Raw genomic sequence first — 12,953 nt, 5'->3', positions numbered from 1 at the left:
CCATCATCCAGTTTGCAAAACTGGTAACTCAGAGGATTAGGAGTTGGATTACCAATCTGTAGACCTAGGTTTGATTCCTGTTCACACTATCAGTCTGTGTCCTTGGACAACGCACCTCATCTGCATCATGTCAGTCCCCCCATCTGGAATGGGGACCAGCCTTGGTTGGGGAAGTAACCTGCTATGGACTGGAGCTCCATCCAGTGGGAATCAAACTCTCATCCATTTCACTCTACAGAATATGATATGATACAGAATAGATATGCACCGACACCAATGGACCTCAGGGCCTACATAGCAATTCTTTCATCTTAATCCAGCTGTCAGAGTTGTCTGTTCTAAACTGATTCTCACTTGCCCTGTCCACCCTGATCCATTTCCTTACCAGAAAAACCTCTGATTGATACCACAGTGCTGTGTGCCTCACACTCTAGTTTAAAGAGAATGACAGGTGTCACTGATTGGTTGATAAACCCAACCCCTTTGCACTCAATTTAGAAATGCACCATAAAAATCAAAGCTCAATCATATTCAACTGCATAACTATTTTGTACACTATGATCACTATAAGTTGCAGTTTTTGAAACAGTACAGATTTCTCCTTGTTGGGTGTTTGGGGGCAGACAGAATATCTGACATGACTGCACTGTAAATGGTGGGATAAAAGAAGTTGAACTTGTACCTTTACATTGGCAACAGGGGAAGAAAACTATTTTCATTTCATTTAATTTTTTATAGCATCAAATCACAACAAAGCTGCCTCAAGCCACTTCACACCAGTAAGGTCTAACATTATCAACCCCTAGAGCAAGCACACAGGTGACAGTGGTAAGGAAAAACTCCGTCTGATGATATTCAGGAACCTTAGGAACCTTGGTTGGGTCATTTAGCTGGTCTGTTGGCTCAGATGGTTCTGCTCCAGTCTGATTTCTTGATGGGCCTTTAGCTTGCCTGGATCTGGGGTTGAACTGCTGGTTTTCCCCTGTGACCCCAGGCATTGGTTCCGCTCATTTGCCGGCAGAATCCAACATGTTAGTTCAGTGGTTCTAATGTTTAGTTTTGCTCGACCCAAGGTTGAAGGTTTAAGTGTTTGTTCTCAAAATATACTCTGGTGGCTTCCAAAAACTTGTAAAAGACTGAATTAGAGTCTTCACAGCTTGATAACTAGATTTGTAAAGTTAAAGAAAGAAAAAGGAAAAAGAAAACTCTTGGCATGAGTGAAGGTGCGAGGAATTTGGACATATCGCACATTTACTCTTAATCTCAAAAACTCTGCAAGAAAATTGTCTTTAAAATGAAGACAACTTGACTCAAGCCTTAAAAGTTATCAAGACTGGGGCGTTAACAATCAAAATAAAAAAAATTGAAACTGTGAGTAAAACTTGAAATAAAAGAACAAAGAAGCCACGTGGTGGAATATCTGAACAAAGAAAGGCCACATGGGCTGATGGAGAAAACACAAAGAACATGCAGCAAAAAGAGATAACAGGAGCAAGAGAGTTGCAAGAGAGAAGGATGGCTTTGTCCTTGACCGTTTAACCCTATAACGCCAAGTGTATCATATTTGATACAGGATTTTCTGAGATGTCTGCTTCATCAGTGTGATATTTTCTCCTCAAAAAAACCCCATCGTATACAATGAGATACTTGTAGTGCATAGACAAACCACCAGATGTCAGTATCTTATGCATCAGAGGGCCTTCAGATGAGACATTCATAATTTCTGCCTGAAACAAGTGAGCCACAGTAATTTCCCTAAGAAAATGCAGCATTTTATAGGTTTGAAATGTTATGTTTGCTCTGGATTTAAAATGGATGTTTTTATGCTAGGACGCCCAATGTAGCAAATATGATACAAATAAAAACTCATATCTACAAAAAAGTTTTTGGTTTTTTTTGGGGGGGGGGTTGTTTGTTTTTTTGGTGGGTTTGTTAAAAGGTCCAATAAAGACTCTTGTTTCAAAAAATTAGAATTTTCTGACAATTATTTCACAGGGTGGGCTTTATAGGGTTAAAGGGCTCCTACATCAATAATCTTCTCCCCTTTTGGTGTGTGGTTTCACTCGCAGGGACAAGTCAGAAAAAAACTTTTACTGAAAGGCATGGTGTTCTTATATCTACAGCAAATACAATTATTAAGTTTTCAAAATGCATCCTAAAACAAGCAATTGATTAAGGGAATAAAATGTTTCTATGATTATTCTTTAATAGTAAGTACGTAAGTCCCTTTGGCTGCTCCCTTGTTTGCACTTGGGGTCGCCAAAGCAAATCCAAGGTGGCTCTGCATGTTGAATTGGCACAGGTTTTAAGCCGGATGCCTTTCCTGATGCAACTCCCCATTACACAGAGAAATGTGGCAGGGGTGGGATTTGAATCGGGAACCTTCCGCACTGAAACCAAGTGCACTAACCACTTGGCCACCACCCCTGCTATGACTATTCGTTAATTATTCAAGAAAAAACAGTTGACAGACATCAACAGTTAAAAAGGCTTTACCTGAAAGAAAACATGTCAACAGGTTAGCTTGGAATACACAGGTGTCTTTTGATTAATTATACAAACTGGAAAAACATAACTTTTCTATTTGGATCAAGAAGCTCTGGGTCTGCCCCAGTATGGGGCCTTTGATGACAATAACCCAAGGCATCTGTAGGAAGTTGACTTCGGGTTTATTGCACCGTTATCTTGGAGGGAGAGGCCATTGTGGCCTAGAACATTTCTGGTTTTGTTGTGTGGCTTTTAAAATGTCCAATTATTCACTCTGAACTGAGTTTAAACCCATTTTAGTTCCAGAAAACCTGTGTTGTTGAAGGTGATTACTCTTGTAAGATAGTGAGTGTTCAAAGAAGACTCCCCAGGAATTTCACAGGAAACCTCCCCTGTGAAGCTGTAACCACAGGTCAAATGATAACACAGTGCTTTCAGTTTAAAACATAAGTGCATTGATTTCCTACTGAAACATGGCATATGCCAAAACCCAGAAACTGGCATAAGCACAAAAATATTCACATGTATCAAAGTGTGTGCAGGCATGGATCCACGCACATTCCATTTGTACATCCCACTGAATGTTGAATTAAGCGTAGAACCAAACTCCTCCCTGGCCATATCCATTTAAATATGCAATTTCACGTAAATGGGCCCTTTGAGCAGGAATTCCCCATGACGTCACATCAGACAACAGAGAAAAGAAATACTACAGATGACTAGAAATTATGTGGAGACGCGCAGGGACAGTTTATTCAGTCCACTGCTAAAGTGATTTTCTCAAACTGGAAAAATGTTTGTGGGAGCTATGGAGTGTATGTGAGTGAGGCCAACAAGCTGTAAGCTCAGTATTGCGCTTTGGGCCAGCCACAGTTCTGCGCACAACTCCAGTAATAGCAGCCTTGGTGAAATCGACTTGTGAGCCAATTATCGACATTTTCACACGAGTGAAATACAACCCCAATTCCAATGAAGTTGGGACAATGTGTAAAATGTAAATAAAAACAGAATATAATGATTTGCAAATCCTCTTCAACCTATATTCAACTGAATACACAAAAAGGACAACATATTTAATGTTCAAACTGATAAACTTTATTGTTTTTGTGCACATATTTGCTCATTTTGTAATGGATGCCTGCAACATGTTTTAAAAAACCTGGGACAGTGGTATGTTTACTACTGTGTTACATCACCTTTCCTTCTAACAACACTCAATAGGCATTTGGAAATTGAGGACACTAATTGTTGAAGCTTTGTAGGTGGAATTCTTTTCCATTCTTGCTTGATGTACGACTTCAGTTGTTCAACAGTCCAGGGTCTCCGTTGTCATATTTTGCACTTCATAATGTGCCACACATTTTCAATGGGCGTCAAGTCTGGACTGCAGGCAGGCCAGTCTAGTACCCGCACTCTTTTGCTACGAAGCCACACTGTTGTAACACATGCAAAATGTGGCTTGGCATTGTCTTGCTGAAATAAGCAGGGACATCCCTGAAAAAGACGTTGCTTGGATGGCAGCATGTGTTGCTCCAAAACCTGGATGTACCATTCAGCATTGATGGTGCCGTCACAGATGTGTAAGTTGCCCATGCCATGGGCAATAACACACCCCCATACCATCACAGATGCTGACTTTTGAACTTTGCGCTGGTAACAATCTGAGTGGTCTTTTTCCTCTTCTGTCCAGATGAAACGACGTCCATGATTTCCAAACACAATTTGAAATGTGGACTCATCAGACCACAGCACACTTTTCCACTTGAACTTGGGCCCAGAGAAGGCGGCGGCGTTTCTGGATGTTGTTGATGTATGACTTTCGCTTTGCATGGTAGAGTTTGAACTTGCACTTGTAGATGTAGTGACGAACTGTGTTAACTGACAATGGTTTTCTGAAGTGTTCCTGACCCAACGTGGTAAGATCCTTTACACAATGATGTCGGTTTTTAATGCAGTGCCACCTGAGGGATCGAAGGTCACGGGCATTCATGTTGTTTATCGGCCTTGCCGCTTATATGTAGAAAGTTCTCCAGATTCTCTGAATCTTCTATTATGGACTGTAGATGATGGAATCCCTGAATTCCTTGCAATTGAACGTTGAGAATCATTGTTCTTAAACTGTTGGACTGTTTTTTCACACAGTTGTTCGCAAAGTGGTGATCCTCGCCCCATCTTTTCTTGTGAAAGGCTGAGCCTTTTGGAGATGCTCCTTTTATCCCCAATCATGACACTCACCTGTTTCCCATTAGGTGTTCTTTGAGCATTCATCAACTTTCCCAGTCTTTTATTGCCCTGTCCCAACTTTTTGAAATGTGTTGCAGGCATCCATTTCAAAATGAGCAAATATTTACACAAAAACAACAACGTCTATCAGTTTGAACATTAAATATCTTGTCTTTGTGGTGTATTCAATTGAATATAGGTGGAAGACGATTTGCAATTGGGGTTGTAAAAGGAGGAATGAGAGAGGAAATGAGACTAAAACAGGCAGTGGAGACAAAGGGCAGAACAAACCAACTAAAACCACAACACAGACATGACCCTAGCAGGACTGGACCACAACAGAACATCAGCTACCACATTTGGTCCATGTGGTGTGTTTCCCTGGTGGTGATTCAGCACGCAAGTACTTCAGTGTTGAGGACCCCTATGGCTGGAGAAGGTCAAGGACATGCTCACACTTCACCTGGCTGCAGGATATCGATCGTTACTTTGTAGAGGTGGGAATGCACCAGTTGCCTGTCTGGATGGTTGGTATCCAAGACCTAGGACATTTCGTAGTGTGCTGGATACCAACTCCTGCTCGCAGACCTGATCTGACCAGGTTCTCAAACTGTGAAGTTCCTCTTAAGATTCAAAATCAGCTGCTGTTGTTCATTGTTTAAATCTGAACTGTTAGCTGGTTTAGCACACAGTAAACGTTTTGACGGTGGTTATGTTTTCACACAAAGTAGATCAAATGTTTCAAAGTGTTTTACAATGCAGCAAAAACATTTAAAACACCGAAATTTGTTATTTACAGCAGAGTTTTATCCTCATAGCTATAATTCTTGTATTTCACATTGTGCAAGATATAAGTAGTGTTAAAAATCAGAATCAATTGACCTTGATTATGAAAAAAATCACTTTCTAAACTGCTTTAGAAAAAAAAAAAAAAAAATCCTTCAGCTAGGTACAGTGTCAACTGGGTGGTTGAGTGCTTGAGGATAAGACCCTGGAAGCAAACAGGAACAGATTTGATCCCAGTAACAGCCATCTGTTGTTGTTGAAGCAGCCCTGAGCAATGCACTGATCCCATACCTGCATCAAACTCCAATCCTCACTTATCCATTTCTTCTTAAAGGGAACTCAATATGCCAAACCTTCACGATTGAACGAGGCAGCTGATTAGCCGCAGAGTCTCGACTCTTGAAGCGAGTGTAGTGTATTATGTTTAATAGGTATGAAAATGTGTCGATAAATCCTGAGATGTTTTACAGTCACTGGATCACATGAAGTCAACTCATCATCAAATCACAGAGTCCACAGAAATTTAACATTAATGCAACTATTCATAATGGTATTAAATGAACTCTGTTAGAGTGTTAACTTCAAAGGAGTTGATTTCCACAATGACCCAGTTGATTTAACAATATTTGAATGGGACCGTATGACACTTGCTGCAGGGAACCCACACAAACATGGGGAGAACACACAAAGTTCACATAGAAAGGACCAGGTGGGAAGAGAACCTGAAACCTTCTACATGAAGCCCAACAACACATTTGTGCTCACAAATACGACTCTGCACAATCAGGTTTCTTAACTTCGCTTGGACAGTTTTCCAGCTGATTGCATGCGAGGCGTCCTTCGGGAAAAACTTTCCACTCCATGGAGCCGTGAACAGGAAAGACCCAAATCAGAACTACTGAACGTTAATGAAGAAGATTAAAAGCAGTTGATTAGATTGTGACCCGTTTAAACATGACAATAAACAACACAATGGCGACACAAAAGAAGAAAACATCTCTGCTTTTTTTTAATCTCCTCTGATTCCTTCAGTTGTTTCCAGTCCTGCTGTCTGTGATTTACAACTCTGTTGGGATGATCTACAGCACTTGTGTCGTGGCCTTAATGGGAAAATGTTTAATAAAATGGAACGTCTTTGGTGTGTTCCTGGGATATTGATCTCCAATCAGCTTCCCGCTCTGTTTTCATGGAAGCAGCCAGAACACGGTGGGGTGGTGTTCTGTAGAAGCACTCTCTAGATTAAAGCGCACCATAAATTTAATCAGATAACCTGCTTTTCTTTATTTGTTTTTCCTCTGCAGGTGTTCCAGGTTCACTGAGGATGAAACCAGCACAACTATGAAAGGATGACAAATGAGCCATGATTACCCAAACAGGAAGCTGCTCTCTGTGCTGTCATGAATTGGAAAGAAACCTCAGCCAGTTTTCCACATACTATGTTTGCATTGTGTTATGCATCAGTCACATCTTGGTCATGCTTTTATTCCATCCTACACGTTTGTTGGAATGAGAGTAAGCGAGAGAGAGAGAGTCCCATTGAATCCATCTGGGAGTGTGTGTGTGCAGAGTTACAGAGAAAAAAAAGAGATGATTTTTGAAGTAAATACAGGGAGCGTAGCTGAGATTATGAGCACCAAAAGAAGCACGCATTTGACCACCAGTATGACAATACATTGTGTTGTGCCTAAGGATGGGTACTGATAAGATTTTATCGATATTGATAGCATTATCGATTCTGCTTATCGATACCTCTTGTGAATTTTCTGTGTACTAAAAGTATGCTTTACAGGTTTTCTATGTCAACAACATTTTATTGAATCTTAAAGTAAATAAATATGAAATTGGTCACTGGATCCTTAAAGTCTGGTCATAATAAACTCGACATGGTGGATCCTTGATCTCTGGACATAAATAGAAATAAACAAAATCTATAGTTTTTGTCAAAAGCATTTCCTTTCAGACATTATTGGCATGAATGTCTTTCCATACATCTCAGCTGAGCTCTTGCAGCCGGCAGTGTTGCACGTCAGGATGTAATTCATAAAGAATGCAGGACGTCTCATTTTGGGAGGAAAAAAGGTTTTACTTGATTGTAGTTTATTGTCTGTAATATAGCATTTGGAAAGAGGTGTCATTTTATTTAAAGCAGCAATTTGTTTTGAAGTTATTCAGTCCAACCGGACTCTGTCTCAGCAGAGAGCCACACAGCGTTTGGAGCTGTGCCAAGGGAATGGAGGACGATTCTCGTTTCTTGACTGCAACAAGAGTCCCAGTTAGTGACTTTAATCCACACAAAAGTGACTCATGATTTACATATTTTAATCGCTTTGAGAGGGATTAAGAAGAGGACTTTCCGCTTTTGAAGAGCAGGGAATCAAAGAATCAACGAGCCAGCAGATCAAAGCATTGCTTCATTGGTTCAAGCTTCAAAGTGGAGTCGCACTGCAGAAGCGGTTGATTACATACCCGCTGCAGGGTCTGTAATCAACGCAGAGAAATGAACAATTTCCCGACAAACACACTCAAAAACAACAGCCGCTCTGAAGGACCGATAAGGGAATCGTTAAGCAAAAAGGCTACTGATATCGGTGGAACGAATCATTTCTTAACTATACCCGAAAAGCCATTCTCAATACGCAACCCTAGTTGTGCCCCAGCTATTTTTTGTCAATTTTTAAAATTGACATCTACAATGGTTAAGTGTGCTGTGCTTTTCATACTTGACAAAATTCCTTACCTGAGCTCTATGTGTTGTGTCAAAGGTCAGACTGACTGGTGGTGAGCTTTCTGTGTGAGTGTTTTCAGATGTATGCATAAGTATTTCCAATTACCAGAAGTATTTTGCATTTTTATTAAAAGTGTTTTCCCAATGATAACAAGATATTTTATCTTTGAGTTCAGTGTCTAGTGTAGGAAACTGTGTAATGTTCTGCAACAACTGTGTTGAAGAATTGCAAGCAAAGTGCAAAGCAGAAAACGTGTTGTAATAATGGTACCTTTGACACATCTGTCCATCTGATCATTTGCAGTAACACACACTCAAATATGAGTGATCAGAGCCCCACAAATATGGGAGGCTCAAGCCATGATTTGATCCAACTTCTTGGAACAAAACCCATTCTCAGAAGCCTATAACTTCTTCAGGATTGCCGTTTGTGTCTTAGGTGCTTCTCTCATCTACTTCTAGCACGGTCTTGTCTTAGCCAGAATTTCATCAGTCTTCTTTGATGAAAGTCCTTCTCTGTTCCACTACAGAAACATTGTGCACATTTTCTGCAGTCACAGTCACAGAAACCTATGACTCCTTTTGTGTAGTCTGGACATCTTGGTAGTTTCTGTCACCCATGTTTTTGTTTTTGCTATTGTTCAGTTACTTGACATATAGTTAATATTCTAATCATGCTATAACTCTGGAATTATGATTCTTAGTGAGACCTGGCTTTTTATGCTTTATGCTATATGTGGGTGTGTCCTTGGCCTTGTCCAATTGCTCTGGACCTCAAAACTAAGGTCCCTGTGCACTGGATCACTTACAGGAAATGCACTAATGTTGCAGCTCATATTGTATGTAAAGTAGTCTCTCTCTCTCTCTCTCTCTCTCTCTCTCTCGGTTGTCCGTAGCAGACGACGATGGCGCCGTGCAGGCTCATTCAGGCAGGTTGAGATGGTGTCTCTGCATGTGGTTGTGGAGACCAATGCGTGACAGACAGTGCCATCTACAAACAGGGCACTGAAAAGCAGAACTGAGTGGATCCGGAGGCTCAGTGTTGGGCTGTCGACAGGCCCATCGCTCGTTGGCAGCCCGGTCATGACCGGTAAAGTAGTACGTCTCATCTGAGTCTCCTTATAACTGCTCAAAGTCATTCCAGTGGCAGCCAAGGATCCTTTAAAGAGACCAGGGACCAAAGACATTCAGCCACTGTCAACATAGTACTGACAAGAAAACAAAAATGCACAAAAGAAAACATTCCTAACAAATGTATCAGCTGTTAGAAAAGCCGTAGAAGCCGTTAACAAGTTATAACAGAACGGTCAGAATTAATAAGCCGGTGTCGCTGACCGAACGGCCCCCCTGAAAAATGGTCTGCCCTGCCTTCACTGCACATGCATCATTTCTGTGCATCAGCCGCGGTTCACTGATTATCATCTCATGACTGCACTCCAGTCATCATCTATCTCAGCGACAGATATCTGAAGCTTTTGTACAACAATCATTTCCACATGAATTCAGCATTATTTCATCATAAAAGAAAGAGGAAGAAGCGATCAGAGCGCAGCAGCCAGCTGCTGTGCTGCTTTCACTGCGCCGCCGTCATTTCAAAGCGTCAATTGCAACTCATCAATTATCACCTTGTTCGCTACTTAAAACTGACTTTTGAATGGTTTAAGAGGTTTTACTTTGTCATCTGATGGTTAATAATCACATTATTCCCTTTGATCGCCTTGGGTGAAGAAATTCTGTCTCAGACGAGCTGCTGTGGTCCCGAATGACGCACACGCAGTAAAGGCAGGGCGGACCAATTTTTAAGGGGGACCGTTTGGTCTGCGACGCGCACAGTGACATAAGGTCTGACTCACAACAGCTACCTGCTTCTATGAGTTTTCAGGTGCTGATATCTGCTTTTGAAGGTTCCCAGGTTGGATAAAGTCCTATTTTCACTGGTGTTTGAAGCAGGACTGGTGCTTTTAGGACAAAGAGCTGTGAGTAAATAGCTGTCAGGACTCCACAGGTGGGCTCAGCACAGAAATTGCTGAGCCCACCTGTGGTTCGGTTCCCCGTTTTACTGCAGCAGCTGCATTTGTTGTTGTTGGATTTGTTGTTCTTCACTTTGTTGTCACCATTGTCCTCCTGAGATAAATCAGAGTCCGGGCTCCCCTTTGTGACTTGGATCCATATTCACAAAGCTGCTGAATACAAAGAGCCGCTGCTCGTGAAGATATTCTCAGAAAAGTCTTAGACTTGTGGTATTTTCAAAGAATTTCCGCTTAAAATTAAAAGTAGTTCACAGTAAAATAAGTTATTCATAAAACATTGCAGAGATTAAATGAGCTCCTCAGGCGAAAAAGTGTTCAGAGCAGCGAGGACGACATCTGAGGGGCTTCAAAGTTAAGATACAGGAGAAAATGGTTTTACATTTTTACTAAATGAGCCAAGAATCGGCAATCATCCTCTGTCCAGTCTGGTTTTCTAGAACTTAAGTCCATTCCGGGATGCTTGCTCATCTGACCACAGCACGCGCGCACACACACACACACACAACAAAATGGATTAAACAGTAAAAATTAAAAAATGATTAAATACTAAAATTTCCTGCATGATAAATGCAACTTTGAGAACAGAGGCCTACATCATTTTTATTTCCAAGCATTTTGTTAACTACTTTTCAACTCTGACTTACATTTAATCAGACAGCTCTGACTGGCTGCTCCAATTTGCCTGAGAGACCTCTGGAGCTATCTAAAATAACCAGGAGAAGAAGAGTGACCCTTAGTTTTAAGAAATCTAATAACTTGCTTTTGTACCTAAGGTTGAAATTAGGAGTCAGTTCTGAACACTTAAGACTAAAACAGTGCTTTGAGAAGCTGGACAAATATGTTGTCTGACCTGTCCCCAACAGATAATCTGGAGAATTTTGAAATGATAACGATGATGAATGATGACCTTATATTGTTTCACCACCAAGAATAGGAAAAAATAACACCTGAAATGCTTCAGCGCTCGGTAACCTCAATGCCAAAATGACTCTCCAGTGTTGGGAGAATGAACGGAAACATTACAAAGTGGGAAATGTCTTTGTGTCCCAATTTTTTTTTTTTGGAATGAGTTTCAAATGAAATCTCTTGGCTTCATACTGTCTGCAATGAAAGAGAAGTCAAAGGAAATGTAAGAACCAATGTGAGTTTTTTTTATGCAATTTCCATAACATTATAACTTTTTTCTGATTTGGACTTGTATAATAATGCCATGGCCAGACAGACAATGAGCAAATGGCAGAGATTACAAATCATTCTTCTGCATAGAAACTTTGGACTCAGCAGAGGGCTTAATTTTGTTCCCCCAGTAACCACAACTGAAAAATCCATGGGAACAGACGTGGTAAGAAAACTGTGGAACAAATACAGAAAAAAGAAGAAAGGATCAGTTGATTGCTTTAGATATTCAAGGACATCCAGGGAGATGTCCTCCAAGGAAGTCCCAAATTATGGACTGACCATCTTAAAGCTCTGTCAAGGAAGACAACAGAGGCTTTGTGGATTCTGTCGTTCGCATGAATATTAGACCCCAACAGACTTAGCAAGAGCCAAGCCAAATCAGGTAGAATGTCAAAAAAACAGGATTCATGCCACATCTGGTGGGTGGGGGAGATAAGAATTGCGGAGGACAGCCGTCTGAACACCCAGACTGTGCGCTGACTTGCCCTGACTGATTTGTGCATGCGCCTTGCTCAGGAGCTTCTGAACACAGTACAAATGTTAGTGGAACACATTAGGATCACCCAGACAGCTGTCAGAATGCAGTGAGAATATGAATAATGCACTTACATTGCTGTACTAGTGAGGTCCAACTGCGGGTGGAGGAAATATAATCCAGCTGCAGTCGAGGTGTCCTCCTGGTGTGTTCAGCCACATTCGGCCGTGGCGGAAACATGCTGAACATCCCCCTGAATGCAATCACAATGTCACAAATGCCGTTTTCATGCCATCTGATTGTTTAGACTGCAGTCAGACTGCAGTCAGATGGCACTTTGACTGCCATTCGATAGTTTTCCACTTCAACTGCGCCACAATTGTTTTGAACATATGCAAAACATTCGAGGCGGGCCACACGACTGCGCTCAACTGTTTAGACGAGGGGTGCCCAAGTTTGGTCCTTGAGATCTACCTTCCTGACACGCTTAGTTGTCTCCCTGTTCCAAAACACCTGAATCCACTGAAAGACTTGTTAGCAGGCTTTTAATGAGCCTTTCATTGGATTCAGGCATGTTGGAACAGGGAGACAACTAAGAGTGTCGTACTTGGAATGCTGTCCAGCGGCCATGAATGCAACTCGACACCTCCCGAATGTGGGTTGACTTTTCATTCGGACAGGATTTGGACTCATTTGGCCTCTAGTGTGATGGGGGTATGAAGGATACATCTACTCAGCCATCAATTCCAAGAATTCAGAAAGTGAACTCTGTGACTCTTTATTTGTACTTGTATTTGTACTTTGTCCATCATAAAATTCATTAAACTATCTCCATTTTCTATACCTGTGTCTTCCAGTTGAGGGTCATGGTTTAGGCAGGGTTGAGCTTGGACAGGCCACCAGTCTATCACAGGTATGACATGTATACACAAACACATTCACGCTCTCTTTCAAACCCACTGCCAATTTTGAGACACCACTTCATCTAAATTTGAACGTGGGAGGAAGCTGGAGCACCCAGAGGAAACCCACATGAACATGGGAAGAA

General features: G+C 41.4%; 1 protein-coding gene across 1 annotated transcript in view; it reads right to left on the bottom strand.

Moving 5' to 3' along the window:
* Nucleotides 1-12,953, bottom strand: part of ntrk3b (neurotrophic tyrosine kinase, receptor, type 3b) — a 618,832-nt gene that overhangs the window by 510,950 nt on the left and 94,929 nt on the right. The gene's annotated exons all lie outside the window — the stretch shown is intronic.

The sequence above is a fragment of the Thalassophryne amazonica genome, chromosome 2 (genome assembly GCF_902500255.1).
Source record: "Thalassophryne amazonica chromosome 2, fThaAma1.1, whole genome shotgun sequence".
NCBI lineage: Eukaryota > Metazoa > Chordata > Actinopteri > Batrachoidiformes > Batrachoididae > Thalassophryne > Thalassophryne amazonica.
This window is presented reverse-complemented; position numbering and strand designations above follow the sequence as displayed.